The following is an 18,364-nucleotide window of genomic DNA, read 5'->3' as shown; positions in this document are numbered from 1 at the left end:
TATTATATTTGTTAGCCATTAATGAAAATACATACCCTATATACATATATTTCCTTATTAAAAACATATCCTATTTTCTTTGTAATTTTCACGTACAATTGCTTCCTTTAATTATCATTATTTCTAGAAATGTAAATTGCAAATATTAATTAAAATGCTGAACCCTTAGTAATAATTATGTGAAAAGTAAGTATATACTTTCATAGTTTTAAAATAGCATATGTTTCCTGATAGCACAAAACGTGTTTACTAGCATACCCAGATATCACTAGTTTGTCCGTAATGAGAAGCCAAAAATAAAAAAAAACCTTATGATTAGTAATTAACATTTTATTTTATCTATTTGTAAATTACCTAGACATTCAAGGAATATCTTTCGTTTAACTTAGCATAATTTTAAGGTTTCACGTTTTCAAAAAAATCTGAGAAATTTTTTTCAAGGAGCCATATTATAGCATTAAACAGTTGACTTTCACCTCAATTATTTTCTTACTGAAAAATTTTATAGCAGATATAACATGAGCTTATTTAATAAGTAAACATAGGTGGAATGTTCATTAATAATTACCAATACTCTTATTTCTTAAAAATTATTCAAGTCATATAAAATTGAAAAATATTTGGTTTTGTTTCTTTTATTTTTCTGAAAAAATAATTTTCATCTGAGCTTATTTTTATTTAGACCAATTAACTAAACCTCATTGATATATTATTCTTAATAAAACCATCTAGTATATGTGGTTAACATGCATATATAGGCATCATGCACATACAACAGTGGCAAATAGGAATTTATGGCTCCTGTTCTCACATTGTAGCTACGCTTCAGGTATAGTAATATAAAATTCACTAGTTGGATCCAAATTATGTTCTCCACAGCTCAAGTTATCTTTTCAGATGTCTCAAGCATTTTATTAATATTTGTGGAAAGAACTTTTAAAATGTTTCTTTGCCAGTTTATTTCCAAAATGTTTCTCTCTTTTTTTTCTGAGAAGTCATTTCTCTGAATCTTGCATTTTAAAGATTTAGACATGTCTTAGGCAGACAAAGGATGCTACATCTTTCCCCCTCAAAAGAGTATTTTTATATTCACCTGTTATCAGAAGTCAGTCTTGTTGAAACTGTGGAATAAACGAGATATAAGTGACCTAAGGGACAGTAGTCTGTGTCCAGGCAGCATTTTCCCTCTTTGTCCTTGAGTGGTTGCTTGTGTCATATCTCAGAGTTCTGTGTAGGACAAAGAGTTAAATTTAACTGTTACCCATACTCCTGGTTCACTTGAGCTTCATTTTATTTTATTATTTTTTATCTTATTTTATTTTATTTTTTTGTTTTGATTTCTGCTACCTGGTATTAGCCTACCTCACTACAACCTCAAACTCGAGGTTCCAAACAATCCTCTTGCCTCAGCCTCCCAAGTATCTGGGACTCAGGTGCCCATCACAATGCCTGGCCAATTTACCTATATGTACAAATAACTGTGTACGTAAATGTGTAAATAACAAATTTGTGTATATTATATATAAAGTGCCCCCCTTACCACCTAATGAACTCTGTGTGGTCAGCTTTGCTGCTTCAAGTGCAATTTTCCAGTTGTAGCAGTATCTGGGGATGTAAATCAACGTTGGGGTAAAATACTAGCAAGCACCTTGGCCAAGTAAATTGCTTACAAGGAGAGGTTTTCTTAGTCTAATATTACTACACAGCCTGCTTGATAATTAAACCAGTGTTTTGATGTTTACATTTGGACTCTGATGAGCTTTGTTAGTATCACCCAGCGTCTGTTCTGCGAAAGTTAAACAAAGAAGAGTACGCGGCTCCTTACGCAGTTAATTGTAAATGTTTTAAAAGATCTGTTGGAAAATATCTATGTTTAGCTTTCTTAAATTTATTCTGCTCTATATTTACCTTTAGAACAATCTTTAGTATCTATTCAGTTAACAAAGTATATAGAATAAACTAAATGCTTAATAAATGCTTCCAATAAATAAAGTATTGATGATTTCGGGCAACAAAAGCACTGAGGATTTTCTATAGAATCTCATAGCTCAAATGATTTGGGAGCAATTGCAAAACCAGGTTTTTTTTCCTCAATAGTGCCTCTCGGAGCTTATGTCATGTACCATTTCTTTACATACAGTTCCCTAAATTTGCCAAACTTGTTTCTGTCTGAGCTCTTTTTACTTTTTGTTTACTCATCTTAAGATACTTCCCTCAAATACCCACAGGTGAGGTATTGTCTGCCTGGTTTTTGTCCTTTCTGGTGATTCAGAGTCACGCCAGTTATTACATCATCAGTGTGGCCAACAAGTCGAAAAGAGCCTCTGCCTCGCCCTGTGTCCCAGCTAACAGGTATTCTTTATTTTACTAACCTATTCAATTTTCCTCCATGATATACTATTTTCTCAACTTATCATACTGATTTTTCCTATGTTTTAAGTGTCTCCTTGCCTACCCCACTCTAACATGCTAAAAATAAAGGGTAAACGACTGAGCAGATATACAGAGTAGTTGGCCTTTTATACTTGGAAGAACTTAAGGCAGACGTCTAATTACTAGTATTGTGGATCCTGCAGAATCTGAGTGTCTAGACGGCAGACCCCAGAATCTGCACATTTCATAACCTCCAAGGCTGATTTTTCAGACATAAGTATGAGAAACCTCATTCACTGCAACAGTGGTTCCAAATTTGTGATCCAAGAAACTTGTTACAAATGTAAATTATCTTGTTCCAGCCCAAATATATTGAATGAATCACAGCCTCTAAGGGTGAGCCCGGGCAATCTGTGTTTAACAAGCCTCCGAGTGATGCTAAGGGGTGAGCAGCCACTGCTTTAAATGGAGCTGTTCTTTGACTGCAGACAACTATTCTAACTAAATACCATTATAGCAAAAAATTAGCAATTTTTTTACTCTAGAACATTAACACATAAAATAAATTATTGATCTTAACCTACCAAAACATGCCAGTTGTGAAGGATAGAAAAATATTTACCAGATTACATGGGGACCCTAAAGGAACAACCAAGTTATTTTAACCAATGCTTAAAGTTTAACATCTTAACCAATGCTAAAAGTTAATACCACTCATTTAAATAGATAAATAATGTCTTCTCATGAGTTTTGTTCTTTTTAAAAATGTGTGTTTTGAGTATGAGGGACGGTGTAGTAAGAATCGTAAACATATATGGCAATAATTTTTGTCCCTAACAGGTTTGGTTTCCAGCACAGATAATGGAGCTATATTTTTTCATAATTAAGGTGTTTTTTACTCTTTACATCAATAGATTTATAAAGATGGTGGAAGATATAAAGAGGTTTGAGGTTTTAGGGGTTTTGTTTGTTTTATTTCCATTTTCCTTCTAGTCAGTTACGCTGGCATGTTACAATGAAATTTCACGTTCTGGGAGACAGCTCTTATTCATTTGCCTTTGTAAACTAAATCAGCTGGCAAGAGTGTTACAGGGAGCCTCAGCTCAGGACTTTATTCTAAGCTGAGTGGGTTGCTAAGGAAAGTGCAGCACAAGCTCCAGAAGCCTAATTGATTCAGATTTGTTCTGTAATAATTATTACAGCCTTTCTTAATTGAGGCTTGTGAAATCTGCCCGAGAGTTTTTAAGTCCTTTTTCCTTTACAGATTTAATAAAAGGTCAAACTCTTTCAAAAAGAGAATTTATTCCTTTTTTATATCACTACTCATCCTAAGGAAATCGACTGGATTCCTGATTGCTATTCAGATAAGGAGAGCATACCTGATAGGATATGTAAGAATTATAATGGAAAGCATTTCAATTATCAAAATATACCTTCAGCTCCCCAGAAATTATATACTTAACACTTTCTACCACAGTGAGGGAACAAAATATTTTCTTACAAAAAGAAAAACTCAGTCCTTTAAATTAGTCAGAATTTGTCTTTATAATAAATGGAAACATATTTCTCTGGTAGCCAGAACAATTTTACCAGTTTACTGAAAGTCATTGTTTTATTTGAGACATTGCCAACTTAAATATCTTAAATATTTTACACTATTACCTAGAGTGGAGAAAGCACATTCAACATTTGCACATAATCCCTGATGGTATGTTTTTATTTGAAAGTATCTGGGGTCCTTTTGTTAAGTGGGAACTTGCGATAGACATGGAGGAAATTTGTTCATCCACTTTCCTTCTACAGGATAGTATATTTTAGAAAAAAAATATTGAAACATGTGCTTTTATATACATTTGACTCTAGTAAATACTTTTTAACAATACATATGTTTAAAATATAAGTAGGTTACAAATTTAAATGAGTCTTCATTTCTGCTCTTAAGGAAGTTTAGTCTGGTGGACAATAATTTAGGATTATTCAAGGTGCAATCATTAATATCTTCAAAGGACTTGTCCAAGTGAAAGAACTATAGATGTAGATACAAAAATCACTTTGGGCATCTCCTAATAATACCGAAAGCTAAATTGATAAGAATTTCCTTCTCCTTCCGACCTTACAGCAGCAGACATACAATTAAAATATAATGAGTTTATATTATATATAACATACATATAGATATCTACATATACACACACAGCTGGACTTAATGATAAGAAATGAAAAACAGAGATGTAAGTACCAATTGATTTGGGGGGCAGTCCATGGGTCCATGTCCTAGTAGCTGGGGCAAGCGTTCTGATAAGCAAACTGGACAGAAGATGTAGTTGTTGGTCTGTAAATGAGAAGAAACTTGGAATTATCTACCCTGAATAATGCTTGAGACAAAATGAATGTTTGAAAATTTCTAGGAAAGAAGGGAGAGAAATTGTAAATTTGAAATCCCATGCTTGAATGACTTTATGTTGTGGTTGATGAACTCTAAGCACTTGAAAAGTGGAAAAACACAAAAATTTTAGCCCTTTCATACATACCCAAGAGGTCCACAAGGAAGCGATGTTTAAAACTCCTCTACATCAAAATAACTTTCATAATCAAGGCACTTGAGACTCTCACGGTAAAAGAATCCCGGGTGAAGATGATGATAGTACCATAGGAAATTTATGAATGAACAGGAAGGGAAATCCTACATGACAGTCCATCTATCGTATAAACTACAACAACCTCTAATAAGAGAAAATAACTTGAAAAATAATTGAAATGATTATGTTTACAATCATTAAATACATAAACGAGGAGTTAAAGACTCCAAGTAAATAATAGCCATAAAATATTCATATATGGGAATTTGGGGGGAATATCAAATAGAATGTGAAGATCAACATAAGCATTGGGATCAATAATTCCTATGACAGGTTAAAGAGCAGATTAGGTTACTGGTGGACTGAAATCTGGAAGGTAGGTAGGGAGAAAACACAGAATGCTAATATAGAATTGAAATGACAAAGTCAGAGAGGTTAAAACATATGAAACATAAAAAGAGCCATATACATGGAGTGAGTATCTTAAGAGAGAAGGAGGAAAGATTATGCAGAGAATTATACTTGTAATTACTTAACAGAACTGTTACTGGGTTGAAGAAAGATATGAATGCTCAAGAAACACAAAGAATCTACAACTAAAATGACCACAGGACAATAATATGAATAAAATTTATACAAAAGAAAGAGCATTAAGACCAGCATTAAACTTTTTATCAGTAATCAATTTCAGGAAACAACGGGTCATATCTTCAGAGTGGTCTAGGGGAGTAAAAGCCCAGAAAACTTAGATTTCCTTTTTAGTTAAATAGTTATTCAAATCTAAACCAGATCAAAACATTCCTTAGATCTTACATTATGGTAATAAAGTCTATTTCTAAATCAGGCCTATTTCTAGGTTACAGAAAAATGTCATAATTCTATAACATTTTTATTGCATTCCACTTGACATCGAGAAGAAAGAAATGTTCAAGTTTAGTGTTCCAATTAAAAGATCATGTTTGAATTCCTAGCTAATGAGTAAGATTATATACATAAATAAAATAAATGGAATAATTTTTTAATTATATGCAGTGATATAATTGCCTATATGAAATTTTTTATGGTTTGGAACAAATCAGAATTTAGATGTTTTTCTAAATGTGCAATTTGTGTATATAATTAAGAGTAATCCTTATGCACTAGTAATGATCAAAAACAAAATTTATTTTAAATTATTGACATTAACAGTGCAAATAGAATCATGGAGTAAGTTATATAAAAGGTTGGTAAAATATAGAATATATATACATTATGTTAGTTATGCACAATTTGCTTACGTAATACACAAAATACATAAAATGTAAAAATAGGTATATATCGATAATGTAAAAATTGTTAAACTATTGACATCAATGGATTCATAATTTGATAAATTATTGAATTGATAAACTCAAGATATGCCTATTTTATAATTAAAAAATATAAAGACAGTGACATATAAGATACTGTTTGGAAATTATTATTTTTAAGACATTTGTGGCAAAGAAATAGTGTGCAGTTCTCCATACTACGAAAGAAAACTCTTACAAATAAATGTTAAAAGTAAAATTAAAGAAATGGATAAATTATGTAAATGGTGAAATTAAATAAATAGATGATTTAAAGATGCTATAATAGGAATGTAAGTTAAGTATATAAAAGATGTTCAACCTCACTTTTAGTGAAGGTGTTTAACCAGTACGAAAACATCTCCTCAACACACAAGCTCTGTAGTCTTACAATGACAAGTGTTGGTAAGAAGGTGAGGGCGTAAGGAATCTATTCACTGTTAACCTATGTATCGATTTGGGTTGGAAATTAATGTTATCTTATTAAATTGAAGAAACGATATTCTAAGTATCTTTTCTAGACAAAAGTCCTACCCACACCCAAGAAATAAGGCATAAGGTTGTCTTCTGAGCACAGCCAAAATTATAAAATATATAAATAATCACCAACAGAGGTTGATTAATATCTTGTTACATGTTCAAGTGGTAGAAAGCATAAAACAGCAAAAATGAAAAAAGTATTGTGTAGTCATAATAGCAGTGACTAGGAAAACATAGCAAATGACCCAAAATGGTATCATTTATTTAAAATATAAAAAACTGGCTCGGTGCCTGTGGCTCAAAGGGCTAAGGTGCCAGCCACATACACCTGAGCTGGTGGGTTCAAATCTAGTCTGGGCCAGCCAAACAACAATGACGCTGCAACCAAAAAATAGCCGAGCATTGTAGCTTGTGCCTGTAATCCCAGCTACGTGGGAGGCTGAGGCAGGAGACTCACTTGAGCCCAGGAGTTGGAGGTTGCTGTGAGCTGTGATGCCATAGCACTCTACCCAGGGGAATAGCTTGAGGCTCTGTCTCAAAAATAAATAAATAAATAAATAAAATGAAATAAAATATAAAAAACAAATGTGTGTGTGTGTGAAATGGGTGTCAAAACCAATGAGGAATCTGATATTTTTCTCTACTTTCAAGTTAGCCAGTTATGTCATACTTTCATGGGTGCTTGTAGAGGATGCAAGACTCCGGGCCAGAGACAAAATATTAGCATCCTAGCATCACTTTGTACCACTGAACTACATGGTGTTGTAATTTGTCAATCTGTAATAAAGTAAAATACATTTTAAAAGTAAGGTGTAACTAACAAATGAGATGAAAATTTAAAATGACTGCACCCCAATAATATTTATGCATTTACCTTGGAAATTGAATGTATGTTTCAAAACATTCTCACTCCTTCAAATCAAAGGTTTTGAAATTGCTAAAATAGGTACAAACAACATTGATTTCATTGGGAATGTTTAGAAATATGATCTTTCAGCAAAATTTATTTTAATTATTTTAACTAAGTAATAATTATAAAGTAAATGTTTTACTTTATAGTAGAATGAATGTTTTCATTCTTCACATATTTTTAGTAGACTATAGTTGTATAACATAAAATAATTATTTCTTGGTAAAATAAAAATAACATGGTTCTAATATTTGACAAGCTAAAATAATTAGCATATGTCATCTATGAATTTATGTTATATATTTAATTGAAGGGCTATTTTCTGAATTAATCCAGTATTTTTTAAAGTTAATAGTAAGATAAAAGATACAAAATTTGTTATTTAAACATTCAATTTATTTTTTTTTTTAATTTCATCTTGTGAATCAACTTAAAAAACAGTCATGGTTTCGGTGAAGACGTTCCAGACTAAGTTATAAAACTTAATACTATGAAACTGCGCATTGCTTTTTTCCCTGAGATCTGGCTGAGCCAAATATGTTGTACCTCCTGAGGCCGATATTACGGAGAAAACACTCTAATGAAGACAAACACGTTCCAAAGTACAATTTTAAAATGTCATGTGAGCCTTATTTTCTAGATTTCAGTTGATGGAGATGTAGGGAATTTTTAAGATTCAAATATAAAGTTTAAAATGGCTGGAAAGCTGTTTGCAAACGCGTCTGATTAGCTGTGTTGTGGAAAGCTTCGCAGGAAAGAGGAGACAGAGAAACCGCTTAGCAGAGCAAACCAACCGGGCGGCCGATTTTCAGCCTGTGAATCTGATCTCTGCGGAGTACGCTGCAAAGGAGGCGGGAAAGCCCAGGCTCAGCACCGGTCAGCATCAAAACCAGAGGTGCCCTCGGCCTGGACCACTGATGGGGACTCGCCCCAAGTTACACCGTGAGTTCTCTTCTTGTGACAGCAGGATGAGAGGATGAGGGGAAAATAGAGTCAAGATATAAGAAGAAAGTTTTTTAAGGAGCTGGGCTGGTGGGAGGCTTTCCACTTCCGAGTGTGAGGACTGGTGGAAAGTCCTGATCTCTGGGCTAATTTTGTTTTATTATATACATCACTGTTTTAATCATCACTTTAACGGGAGGCGGCTAAATCCTTATGTCACGGTTTTTGTTGGGCTTGCATTTTTTAACTAAACCATTTTCTAAATTAACTATGTTAATTAGACTGGTTCACTTTATACCTTTATTATTCTAAGTTATTTATGAGCTTAACATAACACAGCATGGGACAGGGAACGCAGCCCAGGTGCAGCACAGCCATGCAGACCTGGGGCGAAGTCTCAGGAGTGGCGATTCAGCCTTGGGGAGATTTGGGGCAGAGGAGCTGGCGCTGTTGTCAACAGAGAAGGGGGAGCCAGGAGGCGTCTCCTCCGCATCGCTCCTTCGTCTCCCCCTTTTTCTCTCTCCCCAGGTTTGGGTGTCCGTCCTGTCTCTAGTGAGTTCAGTGCCCCCTCCCTATTTTCCTGACTTTATAAATGTACTCACACTCCCTGAGAGGCTTTTTCTCTCAGGGTTCACTGACCTCTGAGCCAAGGGCAGTGGTGACGTTTTGGCAACACAGTTTCTTCGAGAAAGTCAAGCTTCCGGCTGCTGCACTTGGCAACATAACTGTGGCTCCCAGACTAAACGATTTTTTAGTCTGAATGAGGGTGTGTTTTGTTCTAATTCACTTCTTTTCTCTCTCTGTTCTCTTTCATCTAGTATGTGTAATTATTTTTTTAATTTAATTTTTAACCGATTCATAATAAAAAGTTGAAAATTGGTTTTAAGCTTATTAAATCATCATTTTTAGCAATTTAAGCCCATCAAGACAGGACTTTTCCCTTAAGTCCCCACATCTCCACCCAGGGATCTTAGGATACTCATTACCAGTGCACATTCACCCATCCCTTACGCCTTAACAGATTTGGAAATGGAATTTTTTGTATTTCATTTTTTAACCATAAATGGTTCCCTCTTAGGCAAAAAACAGAATAAAATTTAAGAAAGCAAGGACACCGTTCTCCCCCCCATATCCAAATAGAAAAGAAATTACAATTGCAAACATAATTTCAAGCCTTTGATCAAGTATTTTTTTCTCCAAAATACTATTTTTATATAGGTAATATCCTATATTTTAAACAATATAGTAATATTAGCATGTCATAGTTTTTATAGTACTATCTATGTGTTAAGTTTGGTGTCAAACCACTTCCATATATTAATTTAATTCTTACAGAAGTGCTCAGCTGGTGGTATCATTATCTCTGCTTATGAAACTAGGCACTAAAGAATGATGATTTGCTTATGGTCACTTGGCTGGGAAGTGGCCTGATCAAGTCATCTCAGATACTCTACCAGGAACTGCAAGTGTAACATTCGTGAGCTGTTGTGTTGAACTTTGTGAGGAATCAGACCTTTTCTCCTTTCTCTGAGAGTTCAGGCAATCTTCCTCTCTCACACCTTCTCGGAGTCTCCAATCACTGTCCGAATATAAGGCAGCACTGAAATCCCAGGATTATATTTTAAAAGGAATATTTCATCCAGAAATTATAAGCCAGTTTATTTCAACATAATATGTATGCACATGTTTGTTGAGTGGGTATTGTACGGGTAGTAAAAGTATTCCCATAAAATATAATTAAATTCCCTAACCCAGTCCTGTGTACCTCAAGGTGATTTGAAAACCTAGCAAAGACTTATGCGACCGAATGCTTCACTTGCATTTATGTCTTTGTTCTTTAAAACATTCATGTTGTTTCATTCTTCCCTATTAACAATGGATTTTCATATTATTTTGAATAAATTTCTAAATTATATTGGCCGCTAAATGAAGTACAATAGACCCAGCAGGAGTTTTAACCACTCTGTTCTATCAAACTCATCTTTTTGCAGTCTCAGAAGTCTGTTCATCCAGCAAAAGGAATTCAGTCTATCACTGCATGCTAATATTTCTTCTTTCTTTCTTTTTTTTTTTAATTACATCATGTTAAATGATCTCGAGTAGCCTAACTTGTTTAGTCCTGGTCCTTCTGCCAAACATCTGCTGAGAAATGTACTAAGTACAACGTTGTTTTTCTTAGGAAAAGATAGCAGCTAGTTAATTTGGTTCCTAGAAAGATTATAATTATCCACTTTATCCAAGAGACATTCTGCTCTTGGTAGTCATTGCTTTTAAAATTTTAAAATCACAGAGCATTTCTGAAATTAAAGCCACTCTTAAAAATTGCTATTATGCCAAGAAGTGATAGTAAGCAGATTAGGTGCCTAATGCAGTTGAGAACCATTATCACGGAGACCGATGGCCTCATTTAGAGATATTTCAGTGAAATTCTAAATTAGCCCATTGAGGAGGAGCACTTACTAATAGAAGAGAAATCAGCCCCATGGATTTCACCTGACATCTTTATTAACTTTCAGACTCCAATCAAGGGATGCTCATGATAAACCAGATTAAGTTAGAACTATTTTCCCCTCTGTTCCTTTCCTTCCTCTTTACCTGCCTCCTGTCTTTCCTTTTCATACTTGAAATATAATGCTTAGTGGCAGCCAAAGTCTTCCAGAAAGCAAAAGACAAGAAACCCAATTCTTTCTTTCCTTCTTTCTTAATTAATATAATATGCTTTTATCTTTAAATTACTCATCAAAAGTAGGCATGGCAGAGTTGAGCAGGCACCCACATAGAAACAAAAGATTCTGTCCTCAGGAAATATTTTGGAAGGAGAGGGCAGTTAGCCCCATAAATTGCAGAACTTCTTTTCATGCTGTTTTCCTAAACAGATGCATCGCTAAATTAGACACAGAATCGGATTTCTCTGCTTGCAGTTTGTTAAACATGCCCACCATTTTTCTTATCTCATAGAAATCTCATAAAATATTAAGCTGTCTGTTGGGTATTGAGGTGCCTTCCAGTTTATTCCCAATTTTACTTGTCAGGTTTAAGAATTGCATGTTTTACTTAAATAATTCCATGCCTACCCACTCAGTCAAAGGCAGGTTAGAAGTTTAAAAATGGGTGTGACTTCAATATACTATAGCTTGTTGTCAAAAACTTGGGTACAAATTTTGCTCTTGTGGCCATCTTTAAGGAAGAGAGTCATTCTTAATCCCAAGACACAAGGGTTTTTTCTTTTTTTTTTTTACTTTTCATTTTCCTCAATGCTATGGAAAGAAATTTATCCCTTTACATGTGAACACAGAATTCTTCTCACAGAGAGGACAAAATCAGCACATACAAACTATTTTAAGGGAAGATTTGACTTTCTTTAGAATGATTGCTAGACAAATGTTTATATTAATACTAAAGATCCTTTGATGGGGCGGTAATGAAATTCATTACTGTAATTTCTATAATTCAACTGTGACCTGGTATTTATTATCAATTTTGTGTATTAGGCATTTGATGGAAGGTATATATGGCTTTGGACCCTGAGAAAGAGTTGTCTATCTTTATAAACCGTCATACTCTTTTCTTTTTTCAAAAATACAGTGTATATGCCAAGAAGATAAGTAAATAATACTATTTTAGATCTTGACTGGAGAATATTTGAGATAGTTGGTTAATAGACGCAGGCTGCTCCTTAATGCCCCATTTCTCAAACTTGTGGTGTGTGCAGACCCTTGAATAGACATTTGGAACACAAACACCGTCACATTCAAGTAAATTGAACAAAAACAGTTTATTGCAATAAGACATGTGACATTATATTTTTAATAATACTTTTTGACCCATTAAGAATAATCTTACCCTTACATTAATATATGCAACTCTAATGAAAATAACTATATTTTTAGGACAGTTTGCACACCCAGATATTCTTGTCTTACAAAATCCTAATTCATATGTCTTTTATTTTGCTAGAAATGAGTACACATATTCAGTGACTTTGTCAAATAGTTACATATACTAAGGGAGGTATTATGGAGAGATTTCTCCTTTAGGGGAACTTTTACCATCTCATCAGAGAGGTAATAGCAAAGGATAAGTTCCTGGCTTGCTGACCCGATGATAGTAATTCTGTAACAAATATGAGAAAAGAGAGAGAGAGAGAAACATGTAATATACTCAATGGTGAACCATGGCGAACCTCTGTGTGGATTGCAATCCATTTGCCAGCCAATTTGTTTACATATTTATTCTGTGAGGACATAATTGGAGGTCTACTCTCCTACCTTCTCAGCTGTTACTGCTGAGAGTCAGTCCCTCGGTGTCCTCTTTACTAACTATTCTCACTACCTGTGGGATCGCATCTAGTCTCAGGGCCTAGATGAGTAGCAAATAGAGTCGTTAATAGATGCAACATACCATCTATTTACATCTATTTTCTACTCGCTTCCAAATTCAGATCCTAATTGCAGCCTCACCCTTGACCTTCCGATGCACACACATCACTGCATACCCAAACCTTCACCCTGCATGTCTCCTGGATATCTCAGACAGCAGTTTCGACACAAAATTGTTGTTGACTTGCTCCCCAAACATGTTTTCTCCACATCTCAAGAAAATTTAAAGTTATTCATCTGCTTTCTCTGGAAAAAATTTGTAGTCATCCACACCTCCTCTCTTTCTTTCATAACACACATCTAATCCATTAGCAGATTCTGTGTGCCTTACTATTTCTCCCTCCTCCCTTGTTCCAGCCCCTGTCAGGCCTGGATCTTCCCCATCTACATCAGGCATATCCTCTTGTCTCATCGCCTGGATTCTTTGTTCCTGTCATCTTTCATCTACACACAGCTAAAGAGGTTGCTTTAAAATGTAATTGAGAACTTGATGGGCCCTACTCACAGCACCAGGTGTTTCCCATTGCACTCAGTTAAAACACAGCATGCTTACCCATCTTTAAGGAACCCTCCATGATCTATACCACCCCACCCATCCTCTTCTCTCTCTCAATTCCTACAATACTTTTGTTGCCCTAGTTATGAAGACTGGCGTTATTTCCTGCCAAGTATGAACCCCATTCTGGGTCATGCTCTAGCTGCCCCTCCTGCCTGCAACGCTCTTCCTCTGCGTATAAATAGATGTTTTTCTTCTCACTTCATTGTCAGGCTTCTCAAACTTACCACTAACAGAGAAGTCCACCAAAAATTAAATAACACACTATTCTTCCCGCCTGTATCTCACTTCATTTTTCTTCAAAACACTACCTGACACTTTATCATAGATTGATGTGTTTTTTGATCCTCTATGTCCTCCCTCCATATTGTAAGCTCTATTATCTGATAATGTTTTCTATTTGATTATCACTGAGTTCTTTGCACCTTGCCCTGGCACTCAATAAATACGTATTGGATAAGTGAACAAAGGGCTTACACAGGCAAATACCAACATAAAAAATTTTGTTATCACACTATTACTGTGTCACCATTGCATGCAGGGTGTTTTGGGGAGAGCAAGAGTGCCCGTGTTCAGAGTCAGAAAGTCACTGCAGTAATCCAGGCAAGTGTGTTCCATAACTTGAAATGTGAAGAAGCCATTTATGCTGGAGGGAATCAGAGATATGAGAGGAAACCGCAGAGCACAGTGATAAAGAAATATCCAAACACAAAACCACAGTGTACCAATTGTACAATTCCAGCTTAGAATACCAAGTATGAGCTGGAGATACTTTTGAGTCATCTATTTCTAAGCAGTAATTGAGACTATCAAATAGATTAAATATCTTAGATTACATAGAATAAGAGAATAACTTAAGACTAAATCTTGATGAACTATACATTTTAACAGTTGGGTAGAGAATGCTGACTTTGCCAACAATAAAGACAAGACATAGCAAAAGATAAAAATGAAAAAGTAAGGCTAATGTGTATCACGGTGGAAGTAATTTTTTACCTTTTAGGAAGTAATTTTTAAAGGAATGTAGTGATTAAGAGTGAAACCCCTATTTTGAAAATGAAAGGTGAATTGACGGTCCCTTCAAAAATTTCTAGATTTTTCCATGGTAAAATTTTCCATTAACAAGCTGTAAATCCATCCTTAGGTTAACGGGCATGTAGGTGGTTTCTGCATTTTGGTGATTGTAAGTTGAGGTGTAGTAAACAGGCTAGTGAAGACCTTGGGATAAAATGATTGTTTCTTTTGGGTTAGATGCCTAGTAATGGGATCGTAGGATCAAACAGGAGGTCTAATTTGAGTTCTGGAACACATTTTTCTTAGTAAAGTATCACAAGAATGGAGAAATAAGAATCCAATGTACTCAATCCTAATCTGAAGCCAGCAGACAATCTAGTACATACCAACATAAGATAAAACTCAAATCAATTCAAGATGGGAGATGGGAAACAAAGGAACGGGGAGAGGGGCAGAGGGAGCAGGTTGGGGGGTTACAGTGTATGGCACACCCAGGGGTGGGACACAACAATACAAGGGACTTAGCAAATGCAAACAGGGTAAGTTAATTCTTTGTACCCTCAATGAACCTGAAATAATAAAAAATTAAAATATTGCTAAGTTAAAACAAAAACTGAAAAGCATTATAATTAAAAGATCATAAGATAAGATAGTAAGAAAAGATTTAGAGAAAATGGGCAAACACAACTTGAGGAATAGCTATTTTGTAATGCTGTTGAGAAGTCACATTACATAAGAACTGGTGAATGTTTGAGGTTTCAGAGGATGCACATAGTGCTGGATTGACATGGTAATGGCTGTCGTGTGATATAGGGTGGTGGGAGTTTACTTCTCAAGGGGAAAATTCTGAGGCTACTGACAAGCCCTACCTATACACTACACAATATACACTACACTGTACACTATACATTATAAACTATATGCTACACTGTACATTATAAACTATACACTACACATTATAAAGTATACACTATGCTATACACTACCCTTGCACTACACTACACACTATACTAAACGTTCTACACTACACTATACACTATGCACTACACCACACACTATACTAAACACTATACACTACACTACACACTATTCTATACACTATACACTTCTTTGCTGCTCGGACAGCTCCATTATTTCTGATTCTCTTTCCCTATTCACTGTACAGGCTATAAAATTAAAAACGTGTTCTCTATAATACATATGATGTCATTAATAAGTAGAATTTCTTTTCTTTGAATGTGTATGCAATTGTGTGTGTGTAGAAAAAGTGATACATATCTTATTACTGAATTTCACCAGGGTCACCTTTGAAGTACTCCCATGGGAAGCTATGCAGCAAAGCCAGAAGCTCATTCACCCTTCCAAGCATTTTTTTCTAGGATGAGCTCATAAACTTAATTGTCAGCCCTCATATGACAACAGTTCTGATGGCCATTTCAGGAAAAGAGTTCCAAAATTGCTCTGAAGAGGAGTAGGAGCGAGCGGCATTGCATAGCTTCCCAAGGTGAGTGGCTCAAAGGTGATCATAGGGATATTTGGCAATGAGACATGTGGTACTTTTTCTGAGATGAATTAGAGAACTTAATTGTCCAGTCGCAAGCAGATATAACACAGAAATATAGATGTACAGTCTACCCCCATATCTGTAGGTTTTGCATCCACAGATTCAATCAACTGCACATCCAAAATACTCAGAATAGAATTCTACAGAGTTTAACGAAGCACCCTACTGTTCAGTGAAAGCTCGGTTAAATCCATGGAAATGAAACCACGTGTAGGCACTATGTTAGGTATTATAAGTAATCGAGATATGATTTGAAATACACAGGAGGTTGTGAGTGGGTTATATGCAAATGCTATGCCATTTTATATATATATAAAGGGCTTGTGCATCCACAGATTTGGTAGAGGAATGGGCCTGGAACCAATCCCCCACAGATATCAAGGGACAACTCTGTGTATGTGAACATAGACACATATGCGTATATTTGAGAGTATTGTTCTTAAAAAAGGATGTTTTTCAATAGGTGCTTCTGGTTTTGCTCTGAGTATATCATTTTTATCTTCAAAATTCCATCTCTATATATCTTAGTAAAAACTATTTTTAACATCTGTTTCACCTGGGTAAAATTTTGCATGAAGCCTCTGTAGTTATGTTCTTTTGCTAACATTAAATGACTTATTAATCATTCTTCTATTCAACAAAAGTAGGGTGATCACAAAAGCGATATCAATAATAGAATTCAGAATAACATTGTAAATGTACTTCTATGATATATAGACGCTCTTTGAAAATATAAAATGTGCTAATCTATACACCTGAAAACATGATTGGCTGTTTGTTCTGTAAATATCAATTGCATTCCAGAAACGTCATTTGAGTTTGATGAGAAATTATGACAAATCTGTAATGTTACTCTTTGTGAAATATTTTCTGGAAGACAATAAAATTTTCCAGTAATATCTAGTTTTAAAATACTCAACCTTAATTTTTCTATTTTTTTAAAAAAGCTCTCTTTGATGGCTGCTTCTGTAGAATTGGAGCTTTCCTCTCACTTGTTTGGCACATTGTATATGTGTACTGAGGGCCTACAAATATTATTCTGAAGATGCTTTTATATTTCTTTATCCCTGTACCTTTTCAGTAAGCCATTTTGGACCAATGATCCCTACTTTAAGATAGGAAAATGGAAGTGCAATATGATATATGAGACGTGATTAGCATAAATAATAAAAAGTAAATGATGTGAAAAATTACTGAGCCTGGTTTAATGAATGGTAACAGAGACAAAGTCAACAACATGATTCTGGCTGTGCTTGGAGACCTTTAAGATTATAAGAGATTGTTAGAAAATATATCAAGCTGGAATAAAAATCCGAATGGATTATGCATTTCTCATTTCAATTTGGGGTAATGCAAATGAACAGAATAATTTCCTCCTTCTTCGCTCTCACACGGCCACAGACAGCACCAGCTCCAGCTCCAGCTCCAGCCAACGTGAGGGGCCACAGAGAGCTGCAATGCTTTGTGAACCATACTTTACAGACACCACGCTAACAAGCTCTTCCTTATCACTCTCACTATTAAAACGTGCAATAAACATATCTTTTTAGCTTTCACATTAGTGTGGTTTCAAATACATTTTTTATGTGCAGTAATGATTTTCTAATGAATGTGTGCATCGATGTCTTCTAAGTATTGATTGGTATAAGCAGGCTAATTTTAATTGCTAGCAATTTCTATTTGTCAACAAGATCCTTATCAGTTTTCTGTAAGCCAGTCTTATATGGAAAAGAAAAACTTGAGCAAAGTGTAGAAAGTTGTGCTTTATCTTTTAAACATGGACCAAAGAAAAGTATTGTAATATTTGCATATAGTGTTATCAAATACTATCATATTTCACTTAGAATATGTTTTTACTTAAAAATGAAATAACATTTTGAATAAGAATAAAAAGATATTAACATTCTTTTAATATCTTAAAAGACTTAAAAATATATATATATAACACTAATAATACTTTGTCTCTCCTACTATTGCTAGTCTTACTTTCTCAAGGGGAGAAATTGAAATAGATTTGTTTTAGCCCTGAATGCAATATATTTAACATACCTCACAATCAAAAGCAATTAAATATTGTTCGCTCTAATCAGATACTATTTGTGTTTCTTCTATATTATTTTAATCTACATAACCCACTAAAAATACCAGTTTAAAAAAATCCATTCTATAGTTTTGCATTACCTTTTTCTTTTCTTTTCTTTCTTTCTTTTTTTTTTTTTTTTTTTTTGCAGTTTTTGGC

Source organism: Otolemur garnettii, unplaced genomic scaffold, assembly GCF_000181295.1.
Source record: "Otolemur garnettii isolate 467f Iridium unplaced genomic scaffold, OtoGar3 scaffold00030, whole genome shotgun sequence".
Taxonomy (NCBI): domain Eukaryota; kingdom Metazoa; phylum Chordata; class Mammalia; order Primates; family Galagidae; genus Otolemur; species Otolemur garnettii.
The sequence above is the reverse complement of the archived record's forward strand: the minus strand, read 5'-3'. Positions refer to the sequence as shown.